The 11,166-nt window shown below is 40.3% G+C and overlaps 2 pseudogenes; both read right to left on the reverse strand.

The window, feature by feature from the left end:
* Window positions 1-2,906: 2,906 nt before the first annotated feature.
* LOC149258925 (beta-galactosidase 9 pseudogene) lies at window positions 2,907-6,983 on the reverse strand (annotated as a pseudogene).
* A 238-nt stretch (window positions 6,984-7,221) lies between these two features.
* Window positions 7,222-10,004, reverse strand: LOC149258926 (beta-galactosidase 9 pseudogene; annotated as a pseudogene).
* Between the last annotated feature and the right edge of the window lie 1,162 nt (window positions 10,005-11,166).

The raw sequence follows: 11,166 nt of genomic DNA on the forward strand, positions 1-11,166 counted from the left end.
AATTCCGGTGAAGTCCTCCTCGGTTTTTCGGCAGAGTTCCCTTCCTTGTACTTACTTAATGCATTTCGGCCATCATGTTCCCCTTCTGACCTCATACATTAGGGGGCATCTGTTATAGCTCCAAATCTCACTCTTATGGTTTGTGATGCTGCACTTATGGCCTAGGGCAACCCCTCCTTCCAGACCTGGTCCAAAAATTTAAAAAACAGTGTTTTATTCCCTATACGCGACTTTGCCCTGTGTTAAACGCGTGTACACGCGGGTCTGTCATACCCAACCCGCGTGTATCTATTAAAACACTTAAAAAAATATAATTTCCTCTTTTTCGGGCGGTGATCGCGGGTTTACCTGCTGGATCACCTGTTAGTGCCCGTGGCCCAACTGTTCCCAACCAACTCCTAACTAAAAAACTACTTTGGAGAGGGTATAAAAAGACATCAAAGGGAAGGCCAAGGGGAGAGAGAAAGGAGAGCAAGATTATTATGCTGAGATTTTTCCCTTAGACCAGGTCTGAAGTCCTTGGTGCATCCTGCACTTCCCCATTTTGCATAGGAAACCCTTGTTTCCGTGTGTATTGGTGATCATTCATCCTTGACATCATCATTGAGTAAGACTTGGAAGGAGCTCTTGTTGGAGGCTGGAGGCTGGAACGAATCCGGGAGGAGGCTTGCTTGGAGCCTGCTGAAGGTGTTCAGGTGATATCTTTCCGATATATGTACTTTATTTGCCTTTATATATAAAGAAACACGTCTTTGTTCCCGAATAATCTTTCTTTATGCTTATGAGATTCTTGTGTTGAATTCTTATGAAAGTAGTTACTTAAAGATTATTTATAACTAACTTTATAGCATAAAGATGATTTATACATAAACTTCTATACATGTACTGTTGTGTTCTTTGATTTGTTTGTCTTGCAGGTCAGAGAAAGAAGAAGGGAACTCCAAGAAGGGTTTGCACCCTAACGGTCTTCTCGGACGTAGGACCTTAGGTATGTACCCTAAACGTTAGAATTTGCTTAAAAGTAAAAAAGATGGCTGTGTGTGTGTGTTTCTTTGTATAAGCAATTTTCAGTCTGGTAGAGTCTCAGCCCAAAGGACTCTAGGGGTACTTTCCCTTCAACCACTATCTCGGCAAAAGGTTTTCAAAATGGCTGAGATGACTCAAAATTAATACTAATTTTAGGCTAGTAAATTGATAGAAAGGGTTTTTTTTATTATAAATGATTAGGTTTTCTGGGCAGCGTGGTACCAAGAACAGCGTGAGCAGAGATTTAATCAAAGGCATAGATTATTCCATAAGGCGAGGTAGAAGCGAAATTTAACAATAAATTGAGATTAAACGGAATGGCAAGACTGCTGAGAAGTCGACAAGGGCATGTGTGATGAATCCTTATCAAACAGAAGAAAACATTAAATATGAACACTTCCTCAAGACAGAGCAAATAAATTGAATTCTGTCTTTCTCACTTAAAAGTATTCATTTAGAAACGATTATGAAATGAAATGGAAACATTACAAAGACATATGAAACAGAAGAAAAAACATATGCTAAATTTCCACACCACAAGAATCTTACAAATCAGAGCTGGGCCATTTAATTAATCTCTTTCATTCAACTATACAATGAAATGCTCTATTCTCCTCCACGCACCTCTCAGAACTCTCTCCTTTCCTTTACAAGTGATTTTTAATACATTAAAAATAAAACTCCGCTAGGAGAAAACAAAACGACCCAAAACAAGGGCGTTGTTTCAACTGAAATCATAAAAATTAGAAAAGAGTGTTTCATCTATTCCAAAAATAGAAGAGCGTCCCTCTAAATCTTCTGAGGATTGGCTAATCAAGAAGCAAAACTGGAGCGCAGATCCCATAGAATCAGGACTGAGGATAAAAATAGGCAAATTCATTGCCGTGCTTCGACTTCGACTTTTTACTATACGTTTGCCTTTTGAAAAAACATTTTTAATAAAAAATAGTTTTGAACAAAAATTACGCCCTCTGATCAAGAAGAATGGAATTCTGTATGATGCACCATCCAAAAAACCAAAAATTATAACAAGTGTATACTGCCCTAGACGTTGTAACAAAGCAAGTGCAGGAGATTTCTGAAAATCTATGTTATGAGCAGACATGTAAGGCCCCATTCCCATGTAATAACTTCCTAATTGTTGGTCTGCAGTTACCAATACATTAGTCGTCTGGCCTGGCCAATACTGGTCATCATCATAGTCATCATCATCCTCATTTTCACTCTCACTGGAAACAGCTTTAACTTTACGTGCAGGAGAAACAATTTTTCTAAGAGTTCTTGTGGGTACATGACCATTCGTCTGAGCATCTTTATTACCATCTGCTCGTGCAGCTGTAGGACGGGCTCGTTTTTTGGATATATTGGCTGTATAAGCAGAGTAGTCCAAAGAATCGTCCTTCAGAGACCTTTTAAAATCCTTCAATTTTTGTAGATATACATCTGGAATGCCTTTAGAATCATCTGCATCCCCTGAAACTTTATCAACTGGCTCAATAGATTCAATATTATATGCTACTTCACTTTCCATTTCCTTCTCAGATGCCTTGGCTTCAAATGTGACCTTCGCAATAGCTCCAAAAGGACCATCTGAAATCAAGTCCTTCATATCAGCCTCCAGGCTTCCAGTTCTTACTTGCATGATTCGATTAATAGCATATACTACATATAGAGGCTCATCGGGTACAGTAAAAGGAAGAGCGGCAAGAAATTCAGCACAGTACACTAGAAATGGAAGTGATGAATAGCTCCAGCTTCCAAAATCAAATTTACGTATAATAGATGATAGAAATTTGTTTCTTGAAATACGACTACCTCGAATAAGCTTGTATATGCGAGAAACCCCGACTTTTGCAGCAGCAAATATGCTCCCATCACTCTTATTCTTTATATTCCCTCCACACTTTTGATAATTGTGAAACTTTTACTCCAAGTTCCAAAATTTCAGAATCAAAGATTCCTTGTGAAAGAGCAGGCCTCCTTTTCGTGTTTACAATGGATGTTTGAGATCCAACCTTTGCAGTGTTGAATACCACATTCTTACAATCAGGCAATATGCTGACAGACCAAGGTGGCAGATGAAACACCTTTCCATTAAAATGTACAGTAGCTGAAGAATGACTATCGATATTAGCAAGAAATGTTGCACATTTCCCTATCTTCCTAATTACAGTCATATTTGCAACTTTGGATTCTCCAGAATATTTATATACATGTGCCTCTTGCTGAGGACCAAAACGTATATACTGAGGATCTCCATCAACAGAAATTAGAGCTGGCTCACAGAGTTTTATGGCTGCATGAAGATCCTTCAGATGCCCCCATTTAGGTTGCCTCAACATACCATATTCATCAATTGGAGCATCATAGTCATAACTTGTTGTGTAAAATGGTCCCCCAGCTTTGCGGCCAAAGTTTGTCCCTCCAAAAATACATGTAGTAATTGTGAACGCTGCCACCACGTTGAAAAAATCGATCTACTGCAAAAGCATTGTCTTCCATAGGCCTATAAGGAACCCGACCACCCCAAGCTGAAAACCATCCATTCCAATCCTCGGTCCAAAGAGTGGGCTTGTGATATGCATTTGGCTTGAAACCATCGCAGTAGAAACCATTGCATGAATTTATAATATTCCCTGGTGCGTCACTTTGTTGACACATGATCCAAGGTACACCTGCATCCAGTCCTTCTGCCATACTCGCATCCCATTTTACATAACGTTTTCCTTTCTCACCAAATGAGTGTTCCTCATTTCCATACTCGTTCTCAATCTGGAGTAAAATAATCGGACCTCCTTGCCATGAAAAAAGCGTGTGCACTTTCATGAGATTCACTATCATTGTGACATATTTCTCCATCTCCTCCTTGAATGCCATGTTATCAGTTCGAAACTCAATACCAGGGATGTCACGTAACCAAACATGAAATCCCCCAAAGTTCCATTCTGCACAAACATAGGGGCCTATGCGAAGATGCAAATAAAGCCCAGCATTTTGAACAAGCTTTACAAATTTAACAAGATAATTTTGAACAAGCTGTAATAATGGGCATGATATGGCTGCAATAAAGACTCCTGGATTTCCAATACAACAGCTACAGCTTCCTTGATAAAATGTGTCTCATCCAATATTATTGGATTCCATTTGACTGAATATAGAATAGAGGAGCTGTCCTGCTGAAGACTTGAACTCAAGCGGTGCGAATTGACTGCAGCGGGCTGACAACAAACGGGCAAGACGGAGTCTAACATTGGCTCCAATGGGGATGGCAGCTGCCGCTTCTTGGAGGTGCCAAGAACCGCAGAGCTTTGGGAGAGCAGACAATGCCTCCGTCCATTGAGCTATGGAGTCATTATTCCAACAGACAACACGAGACTTCCAACTCATTTATGGACTGAAACTTGACTAAAATGATCAAAAAACTTGCTCAGCAAACTTCACACTACAACTGTAAATGAAACTCAGAATGAAATGCTGCCCTTTGGCGCCTTACTTATTTACAAAATCTACCCTACTTTGTTGTAAAAACATTAGATCAGGTAATACTAAAATGCCAAATCAACCATTCAACCTGAGAATGATGCCGCTTGAGAATGCTTCCACCAGGGCACAGATGTAATTGCTGGCAGCCCTTCATGCACGTAATGATCCTGATCACGTAGAAAACAGCCTGATCTATCAATCAAACTAAAAAACATTTCCATGTATGTTGCCATTGGATCGCGGAAGCCAGACTCTGTTGGCTGCCCCAATTCCGCAATACATATTTCCAGCTGCACACTGTCAATGCAAACATCTGTAGGCAACTCTATTATTGCTTGTTTCGAAGGAGGAATGATTTCCAAGAACATTTTAGGGTCTCGGAAATCATATGACTGGATCTGCTCATCTAAACACTGAATCTCCTTCTCAACTCTTTCAACAACTAATTCACAAACACCAGTTTTAGCTTCAAAAGGAAGCTTCGGAGATTTCAAACATTGAAGCAAGGCACTGAAAAATTCTTCATTAAGTTCAAGATCCACTAACTAATTTCTTACTTCTTTTACAGCTTCATAAAGTGCAGGGTTTGCCACATACCCTACCATTTCATGAGTGGATCAGCAAGCACTGGAATGTCTGGATCGAGTTGGAGTCACCAGGTGAATGTCTCAGCCTTCATAAGTGTCCGACTGCTGTCCACCATCAGCATCAGATCTGCAATTTGATTTCATGTACTGGGACAAGACAATCAACAAGTTGAATGTCACATCAACAGCAAACCATCTTCCCCAGTATGGTCGCCACTATGTTAACACTCGAATTTGCCTCAAGCTGAGGAAGACAAAACTCAAGGCCACATCAAACCACGCTCAGCCTCGTAGCTAGCCCTACGAGGACAGGAGAGGGCTCTCTCCGGGTCTATCTCGGCAAAAGGTTTTCAAAATGGCTGAGATGACTCAAAATTAATACTAATTTTAGGCTAGTAAATTGATAGAAAGGGTTTTTTTTAATAAATGATTGGGTTTTCTGGGCAGCATGGTACCAAGAACATCGTGAGCAGAGATTTAATCAAAGGCACAGATTATTCCATAAGGCGAGGTAGAAGCGAAATTTAACAATAAATTGAGATTAAACGGAATGGCAAGACTGCTGAGAAGTCGACAAGGGCATATGTGATGAATCCTTATCAAACAGAAGAAAACATTAAATATGAACACTTCCTCAAGACAGAACAAATAAATTGAATTCTGTCTTTCTCACTTAAAAGTATTCATTTAGAAACGATTATGAAATGAAATGGAAACATTACAAAGACATATGAAACAGAAGAAAAAACATATGCTAAATTTCCACACCACAAGAATCTTACAAATCAGAGCTGGGCCATTTAATTAATCTCTGTCATTCAACTGTACAATGAAATGCTCTATTCTCCTCCACGCACCTCTCAAAACTCTCTCCTTTCCTTTACAAGTGATTTTTAATACATTAAAAATAAAACTCCGCTAGGAGAAAACAAAACGACCCAAAACAAGGGCGTTGTTTCAACTGAATCATAAAAATTAGAAAAGAGTGTTTCATCTATTCTAAAAATAGAACATCATCCCTCTAAATCTTCTGATGATTGGCTAATCAAGAGGCAAAACTGGAGCGCAGATCCCATAGAATCAGGACTGAGGATAAAAATAGGCAAATTCATTCCTATATATTTTGCGTTCTAATTTTGTCGTGCTTTGACTTCGACTTTTTACTTTACGTTTGCCTTTTGAAAAAACATTTTTAATAAAAAATAGTTTTGAACAAAAATTACGCCCTCTGATCAAGAAGAACAGAATTCCGTTTGATGCACCATCCAAAAAACCAAAAATTATAACAAGTGTATACTGCCCTGGACGTTGTAACAGAGCAAGTGCAGGAGATTTCTGAAAATCTATGTTATGAGCAGACATGTAAGGCCCCATTCCCATGTAATAACTTCCTAATTGCTGGTCTGCAGTTACCAATACATTAGTCGTCTGGCCTGGCCAATACTGGTCATCATCACCATCATTTTCACTCTCACTGGAAACAGCTTTAACTTTACGTGCAGGAGAAACAATTTTTCTAAGAGTTCTTGTGGGTACATGACCATTCGTCTGAGCATCTTTATTACCATCTGCTTGTGCAGCTGTAGGACGGGCTCGTTTTTTGGATATATTGGCTGTATAAGCAGAGTAGTCCAAAGAATCGTCCTTTAGAGACCTCTTAAAATCCTTCAATTTTTGTAGATATACATCAGGAATGCCTTTAGAATCATCTGCATCCCCTGAAACTTTATCAACTGGCTCAATAGATTCAATATTATATGCTACATCACTTTCCATTTCCTTCTCAGATGCCTTGGCTTCAAATGTGACCTTTGCAACAGCTCCAAAAGGACCATCTGAAATCAAGGCCTTCATATCAGCCTCCAGGCTTCCAGCTCTTACTTGCATGATTCGATTAATAGCATATACTACATATAGAGGCTCATCGGGTACAGTAAAAGGAAGAGCGGCAAGAACTTCAGCACAATACACTAGAAATGGAAGTGATGAATAGCTCCAGCTTCCAAAATCAAATTTACGTATAATAGATGATAGAAATTTGTTTCTTGAAATACGACTGCCTCGAATAAGCTTGTATATGCGAGAAACCCCGACTTTTGCAGCAGCAGATATGCTCCCATCACTCTTATTCTTTATATTCCCTCCACACTTTTGATAATTGTGAAACTTTTACTCCAAGTTCCAAAATTTCAGCATCAAATATTCCTTGTGAAACAGCAGGCCTCCTGTTCGTGTTTACAATGGATATTTGAGATCCAACCTTTGCAGTGTTGAATACCACATTCTTACAATCAGGCAATATGCTGACAGACCAAGGTGGCAGATGAAACACCTTTCCATTAAAATGTACAGTAGCTGAAGAATGACTATCGATATTAGCAAGAAATGCTGCACATTTCCCTGTCTTCCTAATTACAGTCATATTTGCAACTTTGGATTCTCCAGAATATTTATATACATGTGCCTCTTGCTGAGGACCAAAACGTATATACTGAGGATCTCCATCAACAGAAATTAGAGCTGGCTCACAGAGTTTTATGGCTGCATGAAGATCCTTCAGATGCCCCCATTTAGGTTGCCTCAACATACCATATTCATCAATTGGAGCATCACCCCCAGCTGTGCGGTCAAAGTTTGTCCCTCCAAAATACATGTAGTAATTGTGAAAGCTGCCACCACGTTGAAAAAATCGAGCTACTGCAAAAGCATTGTCTTCCACAGGCCTATAAGGAACCCGACCACCCCAAGCTGAAAACCATCCATTCCAATCCTCGGTCCAAAGAGTGGGCTTGTGATATGCATTTGGCTTGAAACCATCGCAGTAGAAACCATTGCATGAATTTATAATATTCCCTGGTGCGTCACTTTGTTGACACATGATCCAAGGTACACCTGCATCCAGTCCTTCTGCCATACTCGCAGCCCATTTTACATAACGTTTTCCTTTCTCACCAAATGAGTGTTCCTCATTTCCATACTCGTTCTCAATCTGGAGTAAAATAATCGTACCTCCTTGCCATGAAAAAAGTGTGTGCACTTTCATGAGATTCACTATCATTATGACATATTTCTCCATCTCCTCCTTGAATGCCATGTTATCAGTTCGAAACTCAATACCAGGGATGTCACGTAACCAAACAGGAAATCCCCCAAAGTTCCATTCTGCACAAACATAGGGGCCTATGCGAAGATGCAAATAAAGCCCAGCATTTTGAACAAGCTTTACAAATTTAACAAGATCATTTTGAACAAGCTGTAATAATGGGCATGATATGGCTGCAATACAGACTCCTGGATTTCCAATACAACAGCTACAACTTCCTTGATAAAATGTGTCTCATCCAATATTATTTGATTCCATTTGACTGAATATAGAATATAGGAGCTGTCTTGCTGAAGACTTGAACTCAAGCGGTGCGAATTGACTTCAGCGGGCTGACAACAAACGGGCAAGACGGAGTCTAACAATATCAAAGGCTGTCTTTATCCGGAATCATACTTATCAGATGTTCTCTCTCATAATTAGCTCCTTGGTCTTTTTTCAAATTTTGCACGTCAAATTTGCCCACTCATCACACCAGCAATCTCCTTGTGTGATGACAAGCGCACAACCTATCGCACGAATCAAGTTACTCTCATTTCACCACACCCCAACTGGTTTCACACATTCACAGTGCTGGCATCCTTTCTACATTTCTGTGATGACCATGATGCCTGCGCACTTTTTCACCAGTTGCAAGTGGGTGTTCTATCATGTCTAGCACACAGCGAACTTGGTTCCCTCATTCAAAGCATTCGCACGATTGTTCAAAAATTTTCTTTGTTCATGTCAAACTGGGAATCTGGCATCTCGATCGACTGGTCTAATTTTTATTCTATCTTGAGTGGATGTTATGCAGTTTATAATTTTCCCAACATTACATCCAATGACAGTTGCTTCGTACACTATGATCTTCACCGTGTAACATCTTTATTCTTAGACTTTTGTCAAGCAAGTGAGGCACTTCAGCCTGCGCTGATGGCTATGGCAGGCCCTCACTGTCTTGACATGACCGACGAGAATGACCAAATCTATCTATCCGTATTAGATTCCCATCGTGATCCCCTCTCTCGAATCAAGAATCCATCTTCTCAAAGATCACAAATCTTTCAAAACAACCATCATGAATTTTATGATCCAATCATTGAATGGTTGGAACAATCTTACTTGGCGAGTCGTGTTGCAGGTAACAAGCTTCAGTCCTTCCTCGCACTCGCTAAGAAACTTGGTGCAGAACAACACACACTCACAAGAGGCCTCCGAGGTTTGTTGAAAAATGATAGTCACGGAAGAGGTAAGCATGTGTGTTGGGTGGTTGTGACACATTCTTCTGCCCACATGTGAGACCTTCTCTCTCATGTGCAAGTTTGTCAAGTTTTTTCATTTTCTATTGCACACTATTTTTTATCTATTTTAATCGCTCGTATCTTTGTGACTGCAGGTCAGGTAAGCCTACAGTATTCAATGGAAATTTCATTTCACATAACCATGATCATTTAGTGTAGGAGTAGGAGTAGTGTTTGCTTTTTCTCTTGTCTTTGCTTTGTGGTTTGCATGTTTGTTTGCTTGCTGACTTGGTTTAGTTTGTGTGCTTGTTTGCTTTGCTTGCTTGTTGTTTTGTTGGCTTTGCTTACTATTTTGTTTCGTTTAATTGATATATTGCTATTTTGGTTTTCCGGAAATAAGTGTTGCCATCTACTAAGTTCTGGATTTTGAATGAGTATGTTGTTGAAATCTAAGAGATTTGTGACACTACAACACTTGCCCAGTCTTGCATTCGTCTTCTCTGTGCTTAGTTGTAACCTTCGGCCAATGAAGTCTTGACGTAAAATACGAGCTGTTTGCAAGGGGAACTTTGGTCCAACCATGAACCTGTGTCCACAATGGGAAACCCCATGCCTATACTCAGCCTTCTGCTCTGTGTATTCAAGCTCATCCAACTAGTAGAAACAGAGAAGGAGCAATATCTAAACGAGAAAACCTATGTCAGAGGTATTATATGCTTATCTGAAGGAACAACCTCTTTTGTTGTCAATAAGTCGGGATCCCTCTTCTGCCCAAAAACAAATAAGTTCCAATGCACAGTCCTCTTGAAAATATACATAGGAGAAAGAAGAGAAAGGCTTCCTGCACAAAGAGGTGAAGCATGCAACTCCACCGAGGTGCTGACCAGGCTCGTTGGTAGTGGAGCAACGCGTGTGTTCCTACGTGACTCTGTCGGGGTACTATCCAAGCCTGCTAGCAGCAGAGCAACACCAGAGATGAAACCTTATACTCTAAAAATTTTCAACTCGCGAGCCAAACTACCCTCCCCGATTTCGAAACACTGTGATCAAGCTGAATTTTTTTTTGTGTTTTACTGAGTTGGCAAATGGTGAACCGTGTATGACCATGGGGTAAGTGGGGAAACCAGAGCAACCTGTAAAAGGATTCAATACTTCCCGAAATACCAAGGCCCTGTGTTGTCAATGAACCAAAATAGAGAAGCTGGAGTTCTACTGGTGTGTCGCCAAGTGTTGTAACAGCTACAACACCCTCCAAAATTTTGGCCCGCGTCCAATTTCAGAGCCTCCTTTGAGATTTTTACTTGATGTTTACACGCACTTGGGTTCACCCTGTGAGCTCTTGTGTCTTTGCACCCACCTTGCTTGATCATTCAACAAACAACTTTTGTATGTTGGTATCAATGTCTCGCTTGCGACCATGTTCTGGTCGTGCACAAGGTCTTCACTTTGTGTGTACGTGTTGTGTTTGCTAGGTAAACATCCGTCGCATTCACACATGGAGTCGTATGCACTGTCGTGCAAGCATCATCGTGGTCGTCCAATGATCTATCACAAGTGTCGCGCTTGTCGCTTACACCGTCGGTCGATCATGTTGAGCATGTGTGTCTTGATGTTTTGAGGCGTCTTGTCGTCAAGTCATGTGAGTGTGTGTTTGCAAGGTCATGTATGCACCATTTCACTCGCTCACACACTTAGTCATTTTTGCTGAAATTCTGATGACCAGATCACCCTCTCATAGCCAGAC

The sequence above is a fragment of the Pinus tabuliformis genome, chromosome 6 (assembly GCF_031772625.1).
Source record: "Pinus tabuliformis cultivar Carrire ecotype Pingquan chromosome 6, CPIR1, whole genome shotgun sequence".
NCBI lineage: Eukaryota > Viridiplantae > Streptophyta > Pinopsida > Pinales > Pinaceae > Pinus > Pinus tabuliformis.